We start from the raw sequence: 26340 nt of genomic DNA on the forward strand, positions 1-26340 counted from the left end.
AGGACTTTTGCAAAGAGCAGCGCACAGGGTCAGCTTTAGTACGGCTGTTGCGGTGCTGAGAGGATGGCTCACCAGAAATGTCTTCATCCCCAGGACAATCTCTAGATACAAAAGAGACTGTGCCCAGGGCCTGCCTCACCCTGCAGAACCCACAGCTCCCTAGGAGTCTTGTCCCTGTGAAAGGAACTCCCTGGGTGGAAGGGCACAGGACTGGGGCCCCAGGCCAGGGCTCAGCCTCAGGTGGGCAGTTGGGAGGCCAGTCCCATCCGGATGCCACACTTGTTGTGGGACCAGTGTGATGTGTCTGACAACTGATGGACTCTGAAGCCGGATTCAGACTCCAGCCCTCTGCACAAGGAGAGTTTATTATTTGCATGGCTGGCAATGGAAATGGGGGTGTTTTCTGGCCCAGAGAAGGGGGCATATATGGATGCAGAGCAGATTGGTGGAGCTTGGGAGAGGGTCAGAGCTTCAGGTAATGTCCTTGGTGTCTCTGTGTCCTAGTCTGATGTGGCCCGGCCTTGTGGTTGCCATAGGATAAGTGTGGTAATGACACCTCCCTCCACCGGCAGCTCATGCTTGCATCCCATATGGGAGTGCCAGTTCAGGGTCCAGCTGCTCTGCCTCCCACCCACCTGCCTGCTAATGTACTTGGGCCCCTGCCATCCACATGGGAAACACTGCTGGAGCTCCTGGCTCCTGGCTTCAGCCTGGCCCAGCCCCAGCTCTTGTGAACATTTAGGGGGAAGGGGAGTGAACCAGTGGATGGAAGATCTCTTTAACCCTCTCTCTCTGTGTCACTATGCCTTTCAAGTAAATAAATATATCTTTTTTAAAAGGATTTTTATTTATTTGAGAGGCTGAGTTACAGACAGTGAGAGGGAGTAACAGAAAGATCTTCCATCCGCTGGTTCACTCCCGAGATGGTTGCAATGGCCGGAGCTGCGCAGATCCGATGCCAGGAGCCAGGAGTTTCTTCCGGGTCTCCCATGAGGGTTCAGGGGCCCAAGGACTTGGGCCATCTTCTACTGCTTTCCCAGGCCATAGCAGAGAGCTGGATGGGAAGTAGAGCAGCCGGGTCTCGAACCAGTACCCATAAGGGATGCTGGCGCTTCAGGCCAGGGCTTTAACCTGCTGCACCACAGAGCTGCCCCCCGCTTTATTTTAAAGTCTTATGATGACTCCAGCAAGGATGAATCCCCTAGTGAATGAATCCACAATAACCTGGGAAGGATGCAAAAGGCTTCTCATGAGCACTGGGTCCAGGCAACGATCCAGTGTTGTTTATCCAGGATGTTTAAAGCAATAGTGTCCTTTGTGTAGAATTGGTTCTGTTGCTTTAAATGGAAAGAAGCCTGGCACAGAGGCCTTCAACACACATGCAGTAACTGGCCAATAATCCCAGCTCTGCTGGCCTGCTGTCTGCACCTCCTCACCGAGCCAGGCTGTGTAAAATCACCTGATGGCTACAGACCCACCCTGGGCACTCCTCGTTGCCCATCAGTCCTGCTACGTTGCTCCAAGGAGCGTGCATCCCCACTCAGAAGGAGGGTGAAAAACCTTGAAAATGTTGGAAGAAGGTGTTAGGACTAACAAGCGAGTTGAGTGAAGTTGCAGAATAAAGTCAGCACACCCAATTCCGTTGCCTTTCTGTATGCTCACATTGAAAGGGAACTGAAGACAGCAATTCTGGGGTAGGGGGTGCAGAGCTAAGATGTCCATACCCCATACAGGAGTGTTGGGGTTCAAGTCCCGATGCTGCTTTTGATTTCCACTTCCTGTTGATGCAACCCCAGGCTGCAGAAGGTGGTGGCTCAAGTGTTTGGGTCCCTGACACTCACCTGGAAGAACGGGATTGAATTCTGGGCTCCTGGCTCCAGCCTGGCCCAGTCTCTGATGTTGCAGGCATTTGAGGAGTGAAACCAGCAGATGGAAGCTCTCTCTGTTTCTGTCTCTCTGCCTTTCAAATAAATACAAATCAATAGATAAAAATGTTTTAAAAAGAGAAAAAAATGTATTTTAAAGATAAGTTTATTCTGATGCAAAAAAGCAAACTATTCTACATATAATATTATATAAAAGAATAAAGTACTATAAAGAATAGCCTTTTCAGGGCTGACGCTGTGGCGCAGTGGGTTAAAGCCCTGGCCTGAAGCACCAGCATCCCATATGGGCACCGGTTCTAATCCTGGCTGCTTCTCTTCCTATCCAGCTCTCTGCTATGGCCTGGGAAAGCAGTAGAAGATGGCCCAAGTGCTTGGGCCCCTGCACCGACGTGGGGGACCCGGGAGAAGCTCCTGCCTTTGGATTGGCTCAGCTCTGGCCATTGCGGGCATCTGGGGAGTGAACCAGCGGGTGGAAGTCCTCTCTCTGTCTCTACTTCTCTCTGTGGCTCTGTCTTTCAAGTAAATAAAATAAATCTTTTTAAAAAATAATAGTCTTTTCAACAACTGGCCTTCAACAAAATAGAAAACAACTTGCATAACAATGAAGCCAGACCCTGACATGCACAAAAATCAACCAAAATGAATTTAAATATAAGACCTGGAACTGTGAAACACCTAGAAGAAAAAATAGGGGAGAACTCCTTGCCATTGGTCCTGGTAGTGATTTCTTGGCTATGACACCAAAAACATCGGCATCAAGAGTGAAAAATAAACAAGTCAGCTACTTCAAACTAAAAAGATTCTGCGCAGCAAAAGAAGCAGTCAACAGAGAAAAAAAAACTCATGGAATTGGGAAAAATATTTTCGAACTGTATATCTGGCAAGGAGTCAGTATCCAGAAAATATAAGAAAATGCGTGTGGCACAGTGGGTTAAGGTGTAGTTTGCAATGCCCACATCCCATAGAGGGCTGGCTCAAGCTCCAGACGCTCCTCCTCTGATCCAGATCCCTGTGGATGCGCCTTGGGACGGCAGTGGGTTATGGTGTAAGCACTTGGGCTCCTGCTGCCCACGTGAGAGCAAGATTACTGACCATCCGGGAAACCAAAATGACAATCACAGTGAGCATCATCTCACACATGTCGGGGTGGCCCTTTGCCCCCGGCGCCCCCTAGTGGTGACTCTGATGCTTTGCCTGGCATACTTGACCGTTCGTGATTTAGCTCTGCCTACTGTTCTGGTTTTTTCTCTGCTCCATCTTCATCAGGATTTCATACATTGGGTACAAGATTGTTTGAAGGTTTCCCAGTGGATCAAGTTTTTCGTTAACTTACGGCTTTTTCCATGTTCCCTCCACCATGAGAACTAGCGCCTCATCCCAGCAGTTTGTCTAAGGCGAGTCATCGCCAGAGGCTCTGTTCACGCCTTGCTGACTTCAGCTTTTCCTGGAGTTCTCCGAACTTTCCCTGGACCTGTCGAGTCTAGGTCGGGGGTTTCTGCTGTGGGATTCCGAGGCCCTGTGCAGTGTGGCCTGTATGAGGCTCCCTAGGACGGACGCTGTGAGAAGTGTGGGTTAAGATGCCTTGCCTGGGGCTGGCTATGGTTAAGCTGCTGGTTAAGACACCTGCATCCCACACTGGAGCGTGCGGGTCTGAGTCCCAGCTCCAGCCGCTGACTCCAGCTTCCTGCTAATGCAGTCCCTGAGCGGCCACAGCTCAAGTAAGTGGGAGACTTGGATTCAATTTGCAGCTCCTGGCTTTGACATCTCACCTGGACATTTTAGACATTGTGGAAGTGAAACAGTGAATGGGATTTCTCTCTCTCTCTTAAGTAAATACTCTTAAAATTTATTTATTTATTTGAGAGGCAGAGTTACAGAGAGAGAAAGAAAGAGAGAGAGAGAGAGAGAGAGAGAAGAGAGAGAGAGAGAGAGTCTCCATTGTATAGTTCATTCCCCAAATGCCCACAATGGCAGGGGCTGGGAGTCAGGAGCTCAATCTGGGTGTCCTACATGAGTGGCAGGGAGAGGAAGTGGTGTTGATGCCTGAGGGACTCAGTGAGTGAGAGGGCAGGGGAATGTGAGGGCCAGGTGGGGTGGGCGCGTGTGTTGCTGTGGGGAACGTGCAGGCAGAGCTGGGCACTCCATTCCTGAGCTGGACACTCCATTCCTGAGCTGAGCACTCCATTCCTGCCCCCAGAGGAAGCCCCAAGAGGTCCTGCAGAACACATGGGGCAGGTCCTGCTGTGGACACCTGGTTTTCCCAGAAGGAAATGAGCCCTTGAGGTTCCTAACTCAGATCTTGCAACAAGAAAAGACCTCCCTATCTTCAACCTTCTTTGCCTTTCCCCCAGAGGGGCCCAGGGACAGGAGAGGAAGGCACTCGCAGGGATGAAGCTGTCTGTGTGCAAGAAAGACTTTTTCATGCATTTGAAAAAAGGGACCCAACTCTAGCGTCAGGGCCCAGCGGGGTTGGAGAGGAAGGCACAGGACGGGGGCGGTAAGGGCTATTCTTTTTCTTCCGAGATGGTTAAAAAACATACTCTGTTGAGACTGGGTGGAGATCCTGTCTAAGTGTCTGTCTGTCTGTCCTCAGTCCTTTGTGCCCTTGCTCTGGTCCTCACACCTGTATGCTGAGCCCTGCTACAGACAGTGCAGGAAGAGTGTGGAATCTGCTGGAGGGAATGACCCAGATCCTTCCAGGAGCTCCCTGTCTGCTGGGGAGAACCTTGGGGATGCAAGATCTGGACGCGGGCTGTCACTGTACGAGCCAGTCACCCTGTCGCTTTGGCTTCCCTGGGCTTTCTGTCAACACCTGTTGGCACAGGTGCAGTTGTTTCTTTGAGTGGATGGAAGCTGACCGATCACCTTGGTCAAGGGCACCAGGTGTGACCCAGAAGGCAAAGAGACTGGGTTTTGTATGCATTGGCCAGAAAAACACTTTAGAGTGAATGCCCCAGGCTTTGCATGGTCAAAATCCAGTGGTACATTATGTATCTAGGTGCCGTCTTATCTGTGGTGCCATCTATGCCCCAGATGCCATCTCAGGTTCTGGCCCCCATGGTCACCTTGCACAGTAAGCTTTGGTCCTAAGCCCCATGGCCCAACCACCCATGTCAGCTCCACCCCTCCCCACACACCCTAATGGGATTCACTGCTCCTATTTCCCAGCCCCCGACACAGGTTTAACAGGACCTGTTTCCAGCACGCATGCTCTCTCTCTCTCCTGATTCCTCTCTCTCTTACTCTCTCGCCCTCTACCCCCAGCCCATCGGGCTTCCCCCACCCGACAATAAGCTGTTCCCTTACCTCCAGTGTTTGGTGTGTTTTCTGGCTGCCTTACACTAGGGAGGATGAGTTGATGTTTAGAAATAGGCGAATGCTATACAGATCCAACAGTGAGGAATATAAGGAGACTTAGGTTGAAAATGGGCTTTTTCTACACCGATAGAAGGCTGTCTGATGTGCTTGGCTTATCAAGAGGTTCTAAAAGTCCTTATAAAAAGTTTTAGGGGCTGGTGCTGTGGTGTAGCTGGTGAAGCTGCCACCTGCAGTGCCGGCATCCCATATGGGCACTGGTTCGAGTCCTGGCTGCTCCGCTTCCAATCCAGCTCTCTGCTATGGCCTGGGAAAGCAGTACAAGATGGCCCAAGTCCTTGGGCCCCTGCACCTGTGTGGGTGACCTGGAAGAAGCTCCTGGCTCTTGGCTTTGGATTGGCGCAGCTCTGGCCATTGTGGCCAATTGAACAATGAACCAGCAGATGGAAGACCCCCCCCCCCCCCCCCGGCCTCTCCTTCTTTCTCTGTGTAACTCTGACTTTCAAATAAAGAAATATTTTATTTGAAAAAGACATAAGCTGCTTGCTGGGGATCTCAGCTGTAGGAGGAGGGAGACAACAGCAGGACGCAGGAGCACAGTGGGGTCGACTTTGGGGACCCCTGGAGGAGAAGAGGGACCCAGATGTGGGTGGAGGGAGGGGGCGCTCCTCAATTGTGGGAAGTGTTGGAGGAGGGACTGCTCAGCAGGAGACAGGAGCTGCTTTTGGCGGCAGAGGTGGTTACCAAGCACAGACGGGGCCCCGGGGTAGCTCAGGGCCTGGCTAACCCGTGGTGCTCCTGACCCATCAGTTTAATCCCCGGAGTAAGCAGAGATCAAGTGTGGATACACAGGTTGTCAGTTCCCTCACCAGGGTGACCTGGACAAGTAGGATTTTGACGTCCCTGCTAGTTCATGTGTAAGCTGGGTTGGGGGAGGGGCTGCCCAGTGGGGCGTGAAGGACACAGCGGCACCTGCTCCCAGCCGGGATTCCAGGAGCCTCAGGAGGCCGCTGTGCCCCGGAATGTTCCAAATGGCTCCCTCTGGTTCCCCCTTGGGTGGAACTCCATCCCTGCCCCTTCTTCCCCTTCTGAGATGGTAACAAAGACAGGGCCGGCTGGGCCCTGGGAGGGGAAGGGGCGTGGGGGACGTCGGCCGGGCAGGTCCCTGTGTGGAGTGGGGTGCACTGCGTAAGCCGGGGTGAATGGTGTTCTTTGCTCCGCCTTTCCGTTTTGCTGCAAGCTCAGGACTTCGCTGTGCGGATGTACACCACAGGAGCCTGCTTACCGATCCGTCTCTCGAGGGTGGCCCCTTGTCCTCCAATCTTCTTTCACGCCTCCTTTTAAGACATGAACACCCCCCCCCCAGGGGGGGAGTCCAGTTCACTTCCCGGAGGACCTGGGGATCCCAGGCAACTTCTTCCCTTAGGGTCGCCTCTCCATGATTTCCTCTGCCCGCACATCTGCCGGTCTCTTTGATATCCTGCTCCCTGCAGCCACTGGGTCAGCCTGACTCCCCCCTCCTCCGCCCAAGGCAGGATTAGTCCCGTTCTCTGCATCCCTCGGCTCCACCAACCTGAAACTTGAACTTCACCCTTGCGGGAGTGCACTGTCGGGCAGCAGCGGAGCCAAAGTAAATACCAAGCTGGTACTGGCACTGAGCCCTAGGAGAACCCTTGCCAATGAGCAAGTGCCCCCAGGCAGCCGAAGGTGGATCCTCGGATTTCAGGACAGCTGAGGACAGAGGGAGAAAGGGGAGGGAAGGGGGTCCCTGGGCAGGGGGGTCTGAGCCCTGGGTGGGCTCGAGAGGGTGGTCCTTTTGTTCGTGAGGACAGGGCTTCGGAGCAGAATGTCAGGTTTTGGAACTGACCACAGGCTCCTCTCAGGGAGGGTTGGAGTGGATCAGGAGAGAGGGGTGAGCAGGGCTTGGCGTGGAGCTGGGCAGAGACCAGGAGAGGTGGAGATACTGGCACAGAACGGTAGGAAGAAGGAGACCAATGAGGAGAGGGGGAGGTGTGGGGAGACAGCACGTTGAAAGAGAGCCAGATGGGCTAATCCTCCACCTGCAGCGCCGGCACCCCGGCGTTCTAGTCCCGGTTGGGGCGCCGGTTCTGTCCCAGTTGCACCTCTTCCAGTCCAGCTCTCTGCTGTGGCCCAGGAAGGCAGTGGAGGATGGCCCAAGTGCTTGGGCCCTGCACCCGCATGGGAGACCAGGAGGAAGCACCTGGCCCCTGGCTTCGGATCGTCGTAGTGGCCATTTAGGGGGTGAACCAATGGGAGGAAGACCTTTCTCTCTGTCTCTCTCTCACTGTCTAACTCTGCCTATATATAAAAAAAGAAAGAGAGCCAGATGTCGCCTCTTCATCCTTGGGTTCAGAGGGAGGAGGGTGTGGCTTGTGCTGGTAGCTGCAGCTTGGACTGGATTTCCGAGGTCTCTGGGACTCAGGACAGAATTGGGTAAACTGTAGACAGAGGCAGTGGGCTTCACCTGGCTGGGGTGCAGAAGATGTGACTCTCCTGTTTGTCTCCAGAAGGGAATGGCTTGAGGTGTGTGGCAGGCACCTTCCCACCTAGGTGAGCAGGAAGTGTGGACCCAGTGAAGGAGGCCGTGGGCCCCTTCTCCTTGGCTGGGGCAGTGGGTGGGTGGGTGGGGGTCTACAGTGAGTCCCAGGTGGCTTCCTCTTTTTTTTTTTTTTTTTTTTTTTTTTAGGGTATGTAAAAATGAGCAATGAAACCTGTGCCTGTGAGGTGGTGCTGCTGTGCACACCTGCCCTCAACTACGCCGCCTGCAGCTACACCTGTGCACTGGGCATGTTCAGCAGGCGTCTCCCAGGTTTGGGTACGACAGACACTGTGGAAGGACCGTCTGCTTGGCGACCTGAGCGTGGTTAGCTCCTCCCTGCTGCCTCTCTCTCCCTGTGGGCCACAGCCACGGTGCCAGGGACCAACTGGAGGACACACAGCTGTCCTCCTTGGCACTTTCTTCTCCTTCTCCTTTCCTTCTCATTGTTCTATGGGTGATTTCCTATCTCATCCGGGTAACCGTGGCCCACCTGAGATGCCCTCTGCTTTCAAGAATGGATCAGCTAGCCGGCGCTGCGGCTCACTAGGCTAATCCTCCCCCTTGCGGCGCCGGCACACCAGGTTCTAGTCCCGGTCGGGGCGCCGGATTCTGTCCCGGTTGCCCCTCTTCCAGGCTAGCTCTGTGTTGTGGCCAGGGAGTGCAGTGGAGGATGGCCCAAGTGCTTGGGACCTGCACCCCATGGGAGACCAGGAAAAGCACCTGGCTCCTGGCTCCTGCCATCGGATCAGCGCGGCCCGCCAGCCATGGCGGCCATTGGAGGGTGAACCAACGGCAAAAGGAAGACCTTCCTCTCTCTCTCTCTCACTGTCCACTCTGCCTGTCAAAAAAAAGAGGAGTGATCAGAACAATGTCCCTGAGCTCATACGGAGCTCATATCCTTGTTGGGAGGGCGGGCACAGGAATAAATATATCAGCCAGGAGGTGACAGTGCCTCTGATGGAAATAGGTAATCAAGAATCCCATGCTAAGGGGGGAGGGTGTGGGAAGTTAAGTCCTCTTGCCCTGCAGGAGAAGAGGTGGTGCTCTGGGAGAGCAGCGCGCGGTGCACAGGCCAGAGGGCCAGGCATCATGGCACAAGCGCAAACAGCTGGAAGTGAAGCACGCGGGCCTGCCAGGAGGCGTGCTCAGAGAAGCCATGGGGAGACCGCACTGAGAACTGTGGCTTTTCCTCTGAGTGGGGAGGGAAGCCACAGGAAGATGCTGCGTGGGGGAAGTGCTGTGATCGGACTTCCATTTGAGAAGGATCATTCTGGGGCAGGCATTTAGCTTGCTGATTGAAGGTTCCGAATCCCACGCTGGAGTTCCGGGCTCCAGCTCCTGAGCCCAGCTTCCTGCTAATGCAGACCCTGGGGGCACATCATGCCGGCTCAGATGATGAGGTCCTTGGTGTCCACATGGGAGCCCTGGATTGGGTTCCTAGCTCCTGCCTTCTGTCCTGGCCCAGGCCTTGCTATAGCAAGCATTTGAGGAATGAAACAGCAGCTGGGTACACAGTCCTACACTTTCCCTGTCTCTGTCTCTCTACCTCGTAAATGAGTAATTTTAAAAAAGGTCTTTGGGGTTGGTGCCGCGGCTCATTTGGCTAATCTTCCGCCTGCAGCGCAGGCACCCCAGGTTCTAATCCCGGTTGGGGCACCAGATTCTGTCCCGGTTGCTCCTCTTCCAGTTCAGCTCTCTGCTGTGGCCCAGGAGTGCAGTGGAGGATGGCCCAAGTCCTTGGGCCCTGCACCCGCATGGGAAACCAGGAGAAGCACCTGGCTCCTGGCTTTGGATCAGTGCAGCGCACCAGCTGTAGTGGCCATTTTGGGGGTGAACCAACAGAAAAGGAAGACCTCTCTCTCTAACTCTGCCTGTCAAAAAAAAAAAAAAAAAAAGTCTTTGGGCTGCTGTGTGGAAAATCAGTTATAAAACTACAGAGACCAGTTTTCCAGCCAAGCTTGCCATAGAAACAGAAACCTAAAATCCTTTTTTTTTAATATTAAAAAAAAAAAAAAAAAAAAAAACAGAGGTAGCTGGTAAGGCAATTCCCCCAGGTCTTCAAGAACACAGGCTGCTTCTTCTGTTTGCTTTACCTCAGAACACAAAGTATCCACGAGAATCCTGGCTTCATTCTCGTGGATACTTTGTGTTCTATGGCGAGTGCTGCAAATGTGGTCACTGGGCCCATCCCTAAGCCCCGGAAGGAACAGGGAAGAACTGGTCCTTTCCCCTTGATCACGGCTTCCAGTAGTTTCAGATGTTATTTCTGCCCACATCACGCTGGCCACACCTGCTCCACATGGACACAGCGGCTGCGAGGGAGGTCAGGATTTACAGCTTCCTTGTTCCACACTTCGCCCAGGTTTGGGTCACTAAGGAAGAAGGGGAATTTGGATATTGGAGGGTTATTAGCACCCTCTGCCACACAGTCCAGAGGTGGTGGTGGGAATGCAGGATGGAGATTGTGTTGGAAGAAGCATTTGTAGGTGGTTGGATTCCCGGTTTTGAAGGTAAATCTGCTAGAATTTGCTGCAAAGTTATATGTGGGTGGCAGAGAGGGAGAGAGAGAGGGAGAGAGACAGCAATAGCCAGGGCTGGACCAGGCTGAAGCTAAAGAGCTAGGAATTCAGTTCAGGTCTCCTACAGGGGTAGCAGGTATCTAAGTACCCGAGCCATCAGCTGCTGCCTCGAGACTCTGGGGGGAGATGGCCCTACGAACACCTCCGGGACTGCACTATTATTATTTTTAAAGATTTATTTATTTACTTGAAAGGCAGAGTTATATACAGAGAGAGGGAGGGAGAGAAAGGAGAGAGAATCTTCTACCTGCTGATCCACTCCCCCCAAATGGCCCAATGTCTGGGGCTGGACCAGGCTGAAGCCAGGAGCCTGGAACTCCATCTGGGTCTCCCATGTGGGTGTCAAGGGCCTAAGTACTTGGGCCATCTTTTGCTTTCCCAGGTGCATTAGCAGGGAGCTGGATTAGAAGTGGAGCAGCTGGGACTTGAACTGGCGCTGTATGAGATGCTGGCATTGCAGGCAGTGGCTTTACCAGCTGCGCTACAGTGCTGGCTCCCAGAACTGCATTACCTATGTTGCTAAGTTTATAGCAATTTGGCACAGCACCAGTCGGAAACTCAGTCAGTTGTTTTGTGCACATTAGCACTGGTTTAAAGCGCATGCTGTGTGTGGCTGCTGTAACGAGCGTATAATTTGATGTTATTTGAATTATTCCAGACAATTAATAAAGATGACAAGCTCTCCAATTCATTTGATGAGGCTCGGATAAGCTAATATCAAAATCTAATAAAGGAAATATAAAAACAAAACTAAAAAAGGGTATTGCTTATTAATTCAGAGGCGAAAATGCTAAGCCAAACATATTAGCAAATGAATAGGCATTAGAGGAAGAGAGGGTGCGCTGTGAATACCCAGAGTGTATCAATACCTGCAAGCATGATCTTGATAGAAAGTCTTATTAAGAAATATTTTAATATGTTTTATTGCACCACCAAATGAAAGGAGAAAATCTTTTAATAGATTCTCCAGGGGCTACTATTGTACTCATGAGACATTCCTAGCTAAACTCCAAGTCAAATAAAAAAAGTGGGAAGCCATATAAAGTTACAGATTTTATTTGTTTGTTTATCGTGTAAAGATTTATTTATTTATTTGAAAGGCAGAGTTACAGAGAAGCAGAGGTCGGGGTGCGGGGGTGGTCTTCCATCCACTGGCTCACTCCCCAGATGACCACAACAGCTGGAGCTGAGCTGATCTGAAGCCAGGAGCCTGGAGCTTCTCCTGGGTCTCCCACATGGGTGCAGGGACCTAAGGACCTGGGCCATTTTCCACTGCTTTCCCAGGCCACAGCAGAGAGCTGGAAGGGAAGTGGAGCAGCCGGGACTCAAACCAGTTTCCCATATAGGATGCCAGCACTGCAGGAAGTGGCTTTACCCACTAGGCCACAGAGCCAGCCCCTAGAGGCTATTTATTAAAGGTCAGTTAACAAACATTGTACAATGACAGAATACTGAAGCTACTGCTGTTGAAATCAGGAAAACATGGGCACATCTCATCTCCACTATTATTCAATACAGTTTTAAAGATTTCCCTAATGTATTAAGCCAGGAAAAGGATATAATCAGAATTAGTATGGTAAGAAAGTAGATGTTTAATTTTATTTGCAAATGATCAGATGATTCAATGATGCATTTCTAGAAAAACCCAGTCTGCCAATGAAAACCTACAAAGAACAATAAAAGAACTTGGGGATATGTTTGGCTCTAAGACCATACGAGAAAAACTGATAGCTTTTCCTTAACCCAGAAATAGTAATAAAAAAAGCAGGTAGAAATGGGAACATACATGGTTTCTCTTGTATCAGGGACATGTGTGAGAACTGCTAGCTTGTTATGGAAAAAGAACAGTGGGGAGAGAAAACTGTAGCAGATATTAAAACTCAGTAATGTTCTAAACTGTTGCAGATAATGTAAGTTCATTCACTTGTTCAACAAATGCTTTTTGAGCACCTACAGTAGGGAAGGTGCTTTTCTAGGCACTGAGGAATCTTTCAGGAGCCGAGGATAAAGGAAAAGAATCCAGGGACGAAGTCCTGTCCTTGTGGGAGGTGTAGTGTGGCTTGGACACTGGAACAGGTGAATAGACTCAATGGGGCTGAAGGAAGTCAGAATTCCGGAGCAAACTCTCAGGGAATTCTGTGGGTCGAATCATCGCTTAACAAAGGAGGCCAGGATAACTGGCTTTTCCAAATCAAGGACGCTAGTTGCCTCACCTTACATTTAAGGTAGGTTCTGGATGTTTTAACCTAACAAGAATGACAACAGCAAAGCTAGGGGAATAGTTAGGAGAATGAGAAAATAACTTGGGGCCAGTTGGTTAAGCTGCTGCCTGCAGTGACGGCATCCCATATGGGCACCTGTTCGAGTCCCGGCTGCTCCGCTTCCAATCCAGCTCTCTGCTATGGCCTGGGAAAGCAGTAGAAGATGGCCCAAGTCCTTGGGCCCCTGCACCTGCGTGGGAGACCTGGAAGAAGCTCCTGGCTCCTGGCTTTGGATTCATGCAGCTCTGACCTTTGTAGCCAATTGGGGAGTGAACCAGTGAATGGAAGACTCCCCCCCCCCCTTCTCTCTCTCTCTCTCTCTCTCTCTCTCTCTCTCTGTAACTCTGACTTTCAAACAAATAAATGAATCTTTTTAAAAAAATGGAAAATCAAACTAAATCCAGATCAATAAAAACATCTATGTGTCTACCAGTTGGGAGATTCGTACATAGATTATGGCATGATCCCAATACTGAGTATTCTACAGCTGTTCAAAGAGGGAATCCAATCTCCATATTGTGTCTGGAAGGATGTTCATACCAAACCGTTTGGGGAATAAGAAGAGTCAGAAGAGGACCCTGAGCTTTCGCATGCAATACAACACAACACAGCACAGCTGTTTTCTCTATGATCTCAGAGAAAGGTTTGGAAAATACCCAAAATGATACACGTTTGTTCTCTTGGGGTCAAGGATTGCAGAGTGTGGGGGAATAAGGGATGGTGACTTCTCTCTGTCTGGTTTACTGCTGCCTCTCTGGAACATAACAGGCATACTGGATCCTTTCAATAAGATTTATTGAGTAAACAAACATTTCTATTTATTTAACAAAAAAATGAAGGCGTATGAGGTGGGACAGTGGAGAAACTGGAGTAGAAATAAGAAGGACTCCAGGGCTCTGCGCAGAGGGCTGCTGTAGAAGTGAAACTCTCCCAGGGGGAGCCAGCAATCAGCAAGCACCCGGATGAAGAGCTGGCCTCAGGGGCGAGGTCAGAGGGGTCTAAGCAGCTCATTCTCCCGGAAACCATCCTCCGTCCCCCTCTCCACTGGTTCGAAGGTGTTCTCCTGGCCAAGGTGAAAAGGCTCAGCTGGTGTGGGAGGTCAGAGAGAGGCAGGGCAGGATCGGAGGACATGCGAAAAGAGACTGTGCTATAGCCAGACAAGGCCTCCTACAGCCTTTTTTTTTTTTTTTTTTTTTTTTTTTTTTTTTGACAGGCAGAGTGGACAGTGAGAGAGAGAAAGAGAGAGAAAGAAGCCAGCTGCCTTCTGGCTTCCTATGCACACACCCTGCAGGAGTGGTCTCTGCAGCGTCCCCACCACATGTGGGACAGGAACTCTAGTAAAAGCGCCCAGGTGGCTAAGGCCTGGTGTGCACAATAATCAACTTAAAGCAAACACCTGGGGGGAATGAGCATCATTAATGGGAAGGGCCAAGAGAATAGAGGGGATGAGGAGCTAGCAGCAAGGTGCACACACAGCTTTGAACATCATATTGAAGGGATATGAGGTTCATAAGCCAAGGGCTAACCATGCACCAAAAAGCTCTTCCAAATTAAAAGTTGTTTGTCGAAAGAAAGTCAGACAATTGCCAGTCATGACTGTAGAGTGAATCACTGACTTGGGAACTGAGGACTGTTCTCACGACACAGACCCAGTGCACAAGGAGATGCACATTAGGAGGGTAAAGAAAATCGACGTGCAGGCTTGGTCCTAGCAGAGCCAATGCTCCCACTTAAGAGCAGGCTGGAAGAATAACACGGAGCAGGAAGGGGGAGGAGGAGGAGGAAGGGCGAGGGAAGAGGAGGAGAAGGGAGAAAGCTTCTTTTTCTTAAAGATTTGCTTTATTTGAAAGGCAAAGTGAGAGAGAGAGAGAGAGAGAGAGAGAGAGAGAGAGAGAATCCATCTTCCATCCTCTCGTTCATTCCCCACGTGGCTGCAGCAGCCAGGACTGGGTCTTGCACATGGGTGGCAGGAACCCAAGCACTTGGGCCATCACGTGGCCCCTTCCATGTGCATTGGCAGGAAGCTGGGTCTGAGGTGCTTCTGAGTCTCAAACCAGACACTCTGATATGGGATCGTGGGGTCCCAAGTGGTGGCTGAACCCACTGAGCCACACGTCAGCCCTTGAAGAAATTTTTGAAAGTGAAGAAGTACTTAATATTTCTGATCAAAACTGAGATAGTAGGAAATAGGTAGGTGAACTATCTGGATTCTGAATTTCAGAACTAGAGATGATTTACAAGTTTTCTGGAAAAAAATTGCATATGAAGAAAAGCCAATCGGAGTGGCAAAAGCCTTGTCTACAAGATTAAATGAATGCCAGTGGATAAGGAGGGAAGACTATCTGGGTCCAAGAAAGAAGAATTCAGAAACTTAATTTCTGTGATTAGAAAATATCGTATAAGAATTAAGCAAAGATACAAGGCTTTGAAAATATGCCATTCACATATAATTTCTGAAAAAATTACTTCTAAATGAAAAATTCAAGAAATAAATTGATGTAGATGACAATAATCGTTGGTAACCAAAGAAACGATAATTACTTAACAGCTAATTTTAACAATCATTATGGGTACTATACTTCATACAATTATTTAGAATTATTCTTTTAATAAAAAAGTACATAGTTGATCATAACTTAGAAGCAAAAATTCACTAATATTTGTGAGGCACAATTGGAAAAGACAAAGAATTAAAAATGTAAGTGATTATAATCGCATATTTTTTAAACTATCAAATTACCTATGTCATTTGCATTATATTTCTTTTTTAAAATTTTGATTTTAATTAGTTTTGAACAGATTGCATGTGATCTGTAGATGCAGTTCTAAGAATGTGATGTCATTCCCTTCCTCCCTCCTTCCCTCCCTCCCCCTCACCTCCCCACCCTCTCTTCTCCTTTCTCTCTCTCTCTCTCTCTTTTTTTTTTTTTTTTACAGGCAGAGTTAGAGAGAGAGAGAGAAAGGTCTTCCTTTTCCGTTGGTTCACCCCCCCAATTGGCCGCTATGGCCGGTGCACTGCGCCGATCCGAAGCCAGGAGCCTGGTGCTTCTCCTGGTCTCCCATGCAGGTGTAGGGCCCAAGCACTTGGGCCATCCTCCACTGCCTTCCCGGGCCATAGCAGAAAGCTGGACTGGAAGAGGGGTAACCGGGACAGAATACGGCGCCCTGACCGGGACTAGAACTCAGTGTGCCGGCGCCGCAGGCAGAGGATTAGCCTAGTGAGCAGCAGTGCCAGCCTCTTTTTTAATTTTTGAGATAACGTATTTTAAAATTACATTACAGTAACAAGGCTTAATTCTTCACCAACTAAGAAGTTTAACTAATAGGAAGCAAAAAGACCCTGGTTTAGCGGGAATGTAGACAATGGCTATAAACATTAATTGAATGGAAAAATGACCTTTTCACCCATATTTAGTAAATTTGACATTTATAATAGTATGACATTCTTTTTTTTAAGTTCTTTTTTTTTTTTTTTTTTTTTTTGGACAGGCAGAGTGGACAGTGAGAGAGAGAAACAGAGAGAAAGATCTTCCTTTTCCGTTGTTTCACCCTCTAATGGCCCCCACGGCCAGCGTGCTGCGCTGATCCGAAGGCAGGAGCCAGGTGCTTTTCCTGGTCTCCCATGGGGTGCAGGGCCCAAGCACTTGGGCCATCCTCCACTGCACTCCCTGGCCACAGCAGAGAGCTGGCCTGGAAGAGGGGCAACCGGGACAGAATCCGGCACCCCAACCGGGACTAGAACCCGCTGTACCGGCACTGCAGGTGGAGCACTAGCCTATTGAGCTGCGGCGCCGGCCATATGATATTCTTAACCGTTGGTTTGACAAAGATATAAAACAAAGCTTTACAGAACTGTATTTGAGCAATACTGATCCACACAGACGTTTCTCTCTTTTTCTTTTTCTTTGGCCCTCCTGTATGTATTGTTTAACTGCTCTTCTTTTGCAGCGTCTCCTTCGCTCAGGAGAATCAAGTTACTGATATAGAAAACCTCGAAACCCCTGGAGAAAAATTGAAACAGCAGCTTGCAACTCATTTGATCCTGGAAGGTCAGAAAGGGGGGGAAACACACAAAATATAATCGGCGGCACAGTCCAAAGGCAAGATGCAGAAGTACGCAGTTTCATCAGAGCAACATCCAGAGTAACCGGACTCAGCAAGGCTGATGGATTAACAGACACCGGGGCCGGCGCCGTGGCTCACTAGGTTAATCCTCCACCTGCAGCGCCGGCATCCCATATGGGCGCTGGGTTCTAGTCCTAGCGCCGGTTGCTCCTCTTCCAATCCAGCTCTCTGCTGTGGCCCGGGAAGGCAGTGGAGGATGGCTCAGGTCCTTGGGCCCTGCACCCCATGGGAGACCTGGAGGAAGCACCTGGCTCCTGGGTTCAGATTGGCGCAGCACCAGCCTTAGCAGCCATTTGAGGGGTGAACCAACGGAAGGAAGACTTTTCTCCCTGTCTCTTTCTCACTGTCTATAACTCTACCTGTCAAAACAAAAACAAAAACAAAAACAAAAAACAAACAAACAAAAAACCCCACAAGAATGAACAGGTAACCATGGAAGTATCACACCAAGTCAGTCGTGGTCAAGCTCTCTAAGTGGAACAACAAAGACAGTTTTACAAAGCAAAACGGCTATGACTCACCAGGAAGCCAGAACAATCCCCGACTCTTATACATCAAAACCACTTCAATGTCAGAATCAAACCAATAATCAGAGTGCAGAACATTGAAAAATTATACCTCTCTCTACAGATACAAAACAACCCACTGAGAAGATTTGTTTATTACGATGATGAAGCTTCGTGATGGCCTTGCACCCAAGGGACAAAGAAAGAACAGTACTTTCAATTCCCAGGGGACATTAAAATCTAGGGCACTGATCCACACTCCACACTAAAGAAAATCTCACCAAGTCTCCAAGGGGAAATGCATGGGCCACGTTTTCCAACACAGCGCACTAGCAACCCAACTGCAGTCATAAAGGTTTCAAAACCATTGGAAACACACACAGCAGCCGGGTCCCAGATGTCTCCTGGCCCAAGGGCAAATGGAGCATTTGGTGACCAGCCAGTCGAGCGCTGATGACACGGGCAGTTCAGATCTGAACATGGCTGCCATCGAGGAGGTCCCCCCAGAGGTCTTCATTTTCCGTGATGTCTGTGGCAGAATGAGAAATGCCGAAAGGAGATGAACAAAACCGCTCAACTGCCCAAGCTGGAACATAAAACTAAACAGAGCGAAAGAAACTCGGGGAGAATTAACATGTACAAAACCAAACCGCTTCACGAGAACCCTGCAAAGGACAAGGTGGGTCCCGGGAGCCCCCTCTCCTGTGCAGGTTTCTGCTGGGGCTTCCCGGCCTGCATCCCCTGACCCCCACCCCGGGGCCAGGAGCCAGGGCTGCCCCCAGGCTCCACCTGCTGCCCTGAAGCTCCGGTCCTGGGGCTCCTTCTTCGGGTCGCTCAATCCTAGAGAGAAGCAAGGGACATAATGGGCTGGAGCTGTTAGGAGGGGACCTCAGGAGGGGTGGTGCCCGGGGGACAGCAGGCACAAGGGGACTCCCTGCCTCCAGGCAGCTTGAGAGCTGAAGCTACTGCGCGGGGGGTGGGGGGTGGGGGGGTGGGGGTGATTTGAGTCTTGGTCTTTGCATTCTCTGCCTACTTGAAGGGGGAGATAGGAGGAGGAGCATGAGTTGGGGTGTGCAGAGGCTTCAGGTCGGTCCTGGCCGTGCCTGGACCAGAAAACTGTCCCCTTCCCCCCCGCCCCCGACTCAGAGATGGCCCCACCCTCACCTCTGACCCTGCCAGGGCGCTGCTTTACCTGGCCAAGGGAGCCTGGGATTGCAAGCGGAGTTAAGCTTGTTCTCTGACTAATGTTGACTTGGGGAGGTAAGCCAGGATCATCTGGTCAACCACAAGGATTCGCGTAGAGAGAAAGGCAGAGGCAGGGTCACGGCCATGCAGTCGGAAGTGAGGCAGAAAGGGGAGTGGTGTGATTGCTGGCTGGGCCCGATTCTACTCCCGCCCCCCGAGCCCCCAGAAGGAACAATCCTGCGGAAGCCGTGATTTTCGTCCTGGGAGGCCCAATTCAGACGGCAAACTGTTATGGATGCCGGGGCGGGGGATGGGTGGGTGGGGTGGTGGTGCCCAGGGGACACAAGGGGTCCAGGTGCTCGTTCCAACGGACAAAAGCCGAGGATCTGTGGCTCCACAGGCCGGCGCGGGCAGGCTTGGCAGGTGTGCTTGGCAGGGCCCAGGGCTGGGGCGGATTATTGGATCTGGATTTTCCAACTGCAGGCTTTGCAGCTGGGAGGGTCCTCTTCATGGTCAGGGCGGGTCTCTGCTCACCGCGTGCGTGTGTGAGGTCGCAGGCTCTAACGGAAGCTGTATGTTAAGTCCTCTCCCAGGGCTGGGTTTGTTACACCTACCGTGGAGCAGAGGCTGCTCAGCTGGTGAAGCCGCTGTGTGGCTCATCTGTCCAGTATATTGAGGCCGCTGGGGTGTGGCTGCTTGGTTGCTGGTGAGCAGGGCCTGTTTGCTCGCCCAGGGACGGCACAGCAGGGCCGCCTGCCCTGGACCTGCCTCGCGACTTTCCGAACCGAAAACTCAGCGGTGCTCGGGTAGCCCACGAAGTTTGCCCCTGCAGGCATTTTTCAGCTCTGCCACGGGGGACTTCTTTTCCCTCTATTTGGGCGGTAAATTGTTGGCCTTACCTACTTGGAACAGCAGAGGGCGCTATTGGACAGCGAAATGTTTGCGTGTTAACCGCGCGTTTCATTTTTCATACTTCAGCGATAGGCAGTTAAGACCGATTACAACCAATCCAGTTTGTGAGATAATCCAAGCAAATAAACCGTGGTAGAATAATATATGGAACCCTAGTGTGATGTGCCTACTTCCAGATAGAACAAATTTTGATAATAAGTATATTAATTGTTTTAAAAAAGAAGCAGCCGAGTATCAAGTTAACGTTCTCGCTTTCCACCTAGAACTAGCCACTATCATTAATTTATGTCTACTTTTCATGCTTTTAGTGTTTTATTGAATAATCATGTAGCATCATGTATTGCTTTGCAAATCTAAACTTTTATATAAATGCTAGCACCCTTTTGTTTCTGAAATTGCTGTTTGCCTTTCAGGTCCGCACTATGTTCACCGGTAGCTACTTTATTAGTACCCGCACATTTTGTTACCGTAACTAATTTGTTGAAACTGCTGTCCAGTGTTTCACTGTAGGATCGTCAATGATCTATTTACCTGCTCCCGTGGGAAGACGCTTGGTTCTGTCTGTCTCTGACTCATTCCCTCAAAGCCCACAGCGTCTGGAGCTGGAAACAGAGACCTCAGTGCAAATGTCCCTCGTTCAGTGGCAGGGATTTGGCTGCTGAGCCATCACTGCTGTGTCCCAGAGCACACGTTAGCAGGAAGCTGGGACCTGCAGATTCTCTGAGGCTCTCTCAGCCTTGTCTCAGTGCCCTCTTGCTGGAGATAAGCTATGTTCCTGCCTCCAGGCAAACAACTGCTGGGGCTGGAGGCTCCGCCGGGTGCTCCGGCACAGCCTGCTGCTGTCTGGGGATCCGCTCGGTTCCCCATACCCATCCTCATCTTTGGAGGTGACCTTGCTGCTCCTCAGTATGGGGTACTGGGATGCGGGACGCCTCAAACATGTTAGTGGAGTCCACTCCACGTAGTGTTTCCCTCTGCCCTCAGTCCCCAGTCAAAGCTGATGAAGATATCTCACCCGCTGGTGGAATCTTGCACGTCTTTGTACTCAGTTTTATCTCCTCCACTGCTGTGAGGGGATCGAGGCACCCGGACCCAGTGCACTCTTGAATACCTCGGAGGGTAACTGCTCTGTTTCTTCTGGGTTCACAGCTGCTGTTTTTTTCCCCCAGTACTGTGCAGTTTCTTTCCAGAAGCTGGCTTTGCCCAAGCATTTGGTGACATGTTGAGTGTCTACACATCTGGAAATCCGAGTCTGTGCCATCATCCCCCTCCAGTGGCTGGGGATAAGCCCTCAATGCCACCGGAGCCCTGGAGCGAGAGACAGGAGGTCAGCTTTCTCACACTTCACATCCGCTGATTTTGGGCTTAAAGTCCCCAAACTTCTCCTTCCTCTGTTGATTCTTTTTTTCTTTAAGATTTATTTTTGTGCTTGAAAGGCAGAGTGACAGAGAGAAGGGGAGATGGGTGGCAATGACTTGGGCATCTTTTTTTTTTTTTTCTGACAGGCAGAGTTAGAGTTAGTGAGAGAAAGAGAGACAGAGAGAAAGGTCTCCCTTCTGTTGGTTCACCCTGCAAGTGGCCGCCACAGCTGGCATGTTGTGGCCGATGAGTTGTGCCGATCCAAAGCCAGGAGCCAGGTGCCCCCTCCTAGTCTCCCACGTGGGTGCAGGGCCCAAGCACTTGGGCCATTCTCCACTGCCTTCCTGGGCCACAGCAGAGAGCTGGATTGGAAGAGGAGCAACCGGGATAGAATCCAGCATTGGGCATCTTCTACTGCCTTCCCAGGTGCATTAGCAGGGAGCTGGATCAGAAGCGCAGCAGCCGGAACTCGAACCAGACTCTTATAGGATGCTGGCATCACAGGAGATGGCTAAACCCACTGTACCACGATGCTGGCCCCTGTTGCTATCTTTCTTAGCTCTGCTTTAGACATGCTTTCCTCTCATCTTGTTTTTCCTTTAATCTTCTCTGCTTTCTATTTTTTGATGATTCCTGAAAAATGCTGGTTGTGCATATTCTTGGTCCCCCAACTACTGTGGGTATATTGTGGCTTTTTTTGTCTGTTACATTATTCCTTGGGGGTTAGAATGGGAAGGACAGTAGATGCTTACATTCAGTTTGCCATCTTGATCCAATCTCTTTTGTAGCCTTATATTCCTACATATTCTATATTTATGTAGAATTCATATAGTATACTCTATAATTATCATCTTCAATTTTCATTTAACAGAGTATGAATAAATTTCCAAGCATTACTTGAAATCTCATATAATGAGAATGTATTTATATCACTTATGCAGTAAAATGACAACATAAAATTAATAGCCGTGAGAACATTCTCTATCACAACTCATGGCTGAAGTGAGTCTGACAGAGAAGTCTTTTGGATGCATTATTAAATAAAAAAAGAATAAAAATAACTGGTCTAGTTTATAGAAAGAGCAACAAAATAAACTTAAGGAATCTGGAATACAAGGAGAAAAAGCATAGGTGAGCAGACTAAAGCAAAGAAGAGAAACAATAAATGAATTTTAAAAAATTTTAGGGGCTGGTGCTGTGGTGTAGCAAGTAAAACTGCTGCCTGTGGTGCCGGCATCCCATATGGGCACCGGTTTGAGTCCCAGCTGCTCCTCTTCCAATCCAGCTCTCTGCTGTGGCCTGAGAAAGCAGTAGAAGTTGGCCCAAGTCTTTGGGCCCCTGCACCCATGTGGGAGACCCGGAAGAAGCTCCTGGCTCCTGGCTTCAGATGGGCACAGCTCCAGTTCTTGCAGCCATTTGGGGAGTGAACCAGAGGATGGAAGACCTTTCTCTCTATTTCTGCCTCTGCCTCTCTGTAACTCTGTCTTTCAAATAAATAAAATAAAATCTTAAAAAAAAAAAGTTTAAAAGGCTAGTCAGATAAGAATTAGATAGGGCCTGGCAGCTCTGCCAGCCAAGAGTTGGGTCACTGGAAATGGACCTGCCCTGGAGTCGAAGGATGCTCAGGTCAGAGCCACAGACCTTGCTGACTCCAAGCTGAAAAGCCCTTCACTCGGCCCAGCTTCCAAAGTGACCACTACTGCTGAGGGGACAGCCAAGGGTCAGCAACACTGCAGGCAGAACTGTATATTTCCTCTTAGAGATGCCACCTGACTTTACCTGGCCAGCTCTCCTCCCAGGCCAGCTAGGTAACAGGAGTCAACAGGGTGCCTTCCCAAGGAGGTTCACACCTCCCTTAGGGTGTACCGCATGTGAAGAAATAGACAGACTTTGCCTCCTAACTGACAAGGCCTTAAAGCCCACCAGATTATTATCAAGCCCTTCTGTCAGTTTCTATTCGCCTCTCAATAGGAAAACATTCATGGCTGAGACAACACTTTTCTTAGGCCCTCTAGTAATGAGTCTGTCCTTTGTTCTAGACCCTGTCTAGCCCACTTGGACCTCATTCCTTTATAATCATAGCCTCTACTCTAACATCAATGGCTCTACTCCCAGCCTGTGTGTATTGATGGTCCTCTGCCCCACTCAATGTTGTATGATTGTTTAGAATTTCTCTACAAACCTCTCTACCCACAAAAGATGAGTGTCCTTTCTCCCAATTTTGGCTGAGATCAGCTTTAAACCACATCCATCAGTCTTCACAAGGGTCCAGAGACCCCCCCTCATTTCCTCTCCTCTACGAAATCCTCTCATTACCTGGTTAATGCCACTCTTAGGATTATTGGTTACTATTCTCACCCTGTCTTTTATACTACCGTGTCTGCTTAAGTGTTTACAGGAGGTGATAACGGAATGAACCAAGACCTTCAGAAACCAGGCGGTCAACAAAATGCTGCTACAAGGATATACTCGGCTCCCCACCCAGGAGACAGCCATTTGAGACATCGCCCCATGCCAGCAAAGAGTACCTCATGGCCCCATGTCAGCAGGAAGTAGCTCTAAAGACAGATCATCGTCCCTCTACCCCTCCTGGACTTTTGGGTCTAATGTAATCCCATACAACTCCTGCTTTATAAAAAACAAAAGGAGGGAATATTAGGAAAATGGCACAGTCTTTTCTATGGCGCGATCAACACCCTGACACCATCCTAGGCTCTAGCCCTTGCCGCCATTGCTGGAAGCCAAGCAGCCACATGGCCCAACCACCAATGTCAAGCTCCACCCCCATCCTAATGGGATTCGCTGCTCCTACTTCCCTGCCCGCCCCCTGGCAAAGTTTTACAAGGACCTGTTCCTGAACACGTGGCTCTCTTTCTCTCTTTCTTTCTGTCTCCTGACCTCTCTCTCCCTCTTACACTCTCCTTCTCCCTCTTTTCTCTCCTCATCCCTTCCCTCCAGTCTGTTGGGTTTCACCCAACAAACTCTTTCCCTTAAAAAAAAAATTAGATAGGGACATAACCATAGAGACAGAACTTAAAATGGTCAGCTCACCCTTTGCTAAAACATTTAAAGTCTCAAGGTGATTAATTCTTTCTACCAAAATATAAATACTAAGCACCTAGTAGAAATATAGAAATAATTATGGAAAATGTGCTTAAAATTTGTCACCAGCATCCCATAACTCCTGTATTGATAGCATCAGATTACTGTCATATTCCATCAATCCAAAAAGGAAGACAAAGGAAGAGATCATTCTTTTTTTTTTTTTTTTTTTTGACAGGCAGAGTTAGACAGTGAGAGAGAGAGAGACAGAGAGAAAGGTCTTCCTTTTTCCATTGGTTCACCCCCCAAATGGCTGCCATGGCTGGTGCGCTGTGCTGATCCAAAGCCAGGAGCCAGTTGTTTCCTCCTGGTCTCTCATGGGGGTGCAGGGCCCAAGGACTTGGGCCATCCTCCATGGCACTCCTGGGCCACAGCAGAGAGCTGGACTGGAAGAGGAGCAACCAGGACAGAATCTGGCGCCCCAACTGGGACTAGAACCCGGGGTGCTGGTGCTGCAGGCAGAGGATTAGCCAAGTGAGCCACAACGCTGGTCAAAGAGATCATTCTTATGATATTTAAGCTAAATCAGAACATTAAAAAGAGAGGAAAATTCCACAGCTACTTTTTTTTTTTTTTGACAGGCAGAGTGGACAGTGAGAGAGAGAGAGACAGAGAAAGGTCTTCCTTTGCCGTTGGTTCACCCTCCAATGGCCGCCGCGGCCGGCGTGCTGCGGCCGGCGCACCGCGCTGATCCGATGGCAGGAGCCAGGTGCTTCTCCTGGTCTCCCATGGGGTGCAGGGCCCAAGCACTTGGGCCATCCTCCACTGCACTCCCTGGCCACAGCAGAGAGCTGGCCTGGAAGAGGGGCAACCGGGACAGAATCCGGCGCCCCGACCGGGACTAGAACCCGGTGTGCCGGCGCTGCTAGGCGGAGGATTAGCCTAGTGAGCAGTGGCGCTGGCCTCCACAGCTACTTTGTGAAGCTAATATCACTATTGTTCTAAAAGCTAAAGGTAGCAAAAATGAAAATCCTAAGACCCATCCCCCTGGGGGGTGGCAATACAAAACTCTACTTATCAGGCATAAGGAGGGCAAGTCAAATTTGGAAGCATATTAGGAGAGCACCTGGTTTGTGTACAAGGATGCTCTCCCCACAAGCTTTAATGTATAGTTGATGAACAGTTGTATATTTAAAGCACTTGCTGACTTGCTATATGTGTACTTTGTAAAATGATTGCCACAATCAATGAACTCATCCATCACCTCACATGGTTTCTATTTGTGTGTGTGTGATGGGAACACTTAAGCAGCATACACTCTTAATAAATTCCAAATATACAATACAGTGTTACTGACGACTGCCACCATGCTGCATATTCGATTTCCTAGAGCTTAGCAGATCCTAAATGAAAGCTTGGACCCCTTGACCAACACCTCCCTCTTCTCCCTGCCCCCATCCCCTGGGGAGTGGGAAGCAAGTTGAACTTCATCTACACAAGAGGAAGGAAGCAGCAAAACCAGGTGAGGTGTTGGTGCTGGGGTGCAGTGGGTTAAAGCCTCAGCCTTCAGTGCCGGCATCTCATATGGGTGTTGGTTCTAGTCCCGGCTGCTCCTCTTCCAATCCAGCTCTCTGCTATGGCCTGGGATGGCAGTAGAGGATGGCCCAACTCCTTGGGCCCATGCACCCATGTAGGGGACCCGGAAGAGGCTCCTGGCTCCTGGCTTCAGATCAGCTCAGCTCTGGCCATTGTGATCATTTGGGGAGGAACCAGTGGATGGAAGACCTCTCTCTCTCTCTAGCTCTACCTCTCTCTGTAACTCTTTCAAATAAATAATTAAAAAAAAAAAAACAGGCAAAAAGTATTCCCCCTTGTCTGCACTAGCTCATCCCTACATCCACTCCTCTCTTCACACCAGGAGAAAAACTCCAGCTTTGGCTAAGCCCCTGTCCCTGCAGAAGAAAATGTACATTTCTCAAGCTCCTTCACAGAGAGGTGTGGCCATGTGGCTAAATATGGCTGACACCATGTAGGTGAATGAGGCACTGTGCAACATCTACGGGATTTCCTTAAGGTGGGGAGCATCCCTTTTCCTGTCCTTTATTTCCTTCTGATTGCTTTTAACATAGGCATAAGGGCTGGGGCTGGAAGAGCCATCTTGAAGCAGGAGCTGAAGAATGCATAGTAAGAATAGCCGAACAATGGAATTGAACCCTGGGGTCTCTGGGATCTCTTATGATGTTGGATTGGCCGTGACAATGCTAGGCTTCCTATGGGATGGGCAGACAGTGGGAGGAGAAAGAGAGAAAGAGAGAAAGAGAGAAAGAGAGAGAGAGAGAGATGGAGCTAGAGGGATGGGAACAGAGACAGATAGAGAAGAGCACATTTATTTATTTCATGCTGAATCCAATCTCAGTTGACTTCTATTTTGGTGCCTGGAAATACAAAGATCTGATGGAAATTAAAATACAATATTGATTTGGTGATGGCTAGAGGGTTGCAAGGACCTGGGATTGCAGGCTGAAAGTCTGTTGTGCACTGACAATACATTTGGGGAATCAGCTACAGTCCTCCGCTCTACCAGCTGAGCTATCGATGGGACGTTGACAA

General features: G+C 49.8%; 1 long non-coding RNA gene across 4 annotated transcripts in view; it reads left to right on the top strand.

Annotated features, from left to right (window-relative positions):
• Window positions 1-23352, top strand: part of LOC103348286 (uncharacterized) — a 110296-nt gene extending 86944 nt beyond the window's left edge. For 3 of the 4 annotated variants that reach the window (XR_011380084.1, XR_011380083.1, XR_011380081.1), the window contains 2 exons: window positions 7909-8085; window positions 16550-23352. This is a non-coding gene — a long non-coding RNA (uncharacterized lncRNA). Of the gene's footprint in view, window positions 1-2212; window positions 3605-7908; window positions 8086-16549 lie in introns of all 4 variants that reach the window. The other variant, XR_011380080.1, reaches the window with a different exon arrangement.
• The last annotated feature ends 2988 nt before the right edge of the window (window positions 23353-26340 follow it).

The sequence above is a fragment of the Oryctolagus cuniculus genome, chromosome 11 (genome assembly GCF_964237555.1).
Source record: "Oryctolagus cuniculus chromosome 11, mOryCun1.1, whole genome shotgun sequence".
Classification (NCBI taxonomy): domain Eukaryota; kingdom Metazoa; phylum Chordata; class Mammalia; order Lagomorpha; family Leporidae; genus Oryctolagus; species Oryctolagus cuniculus.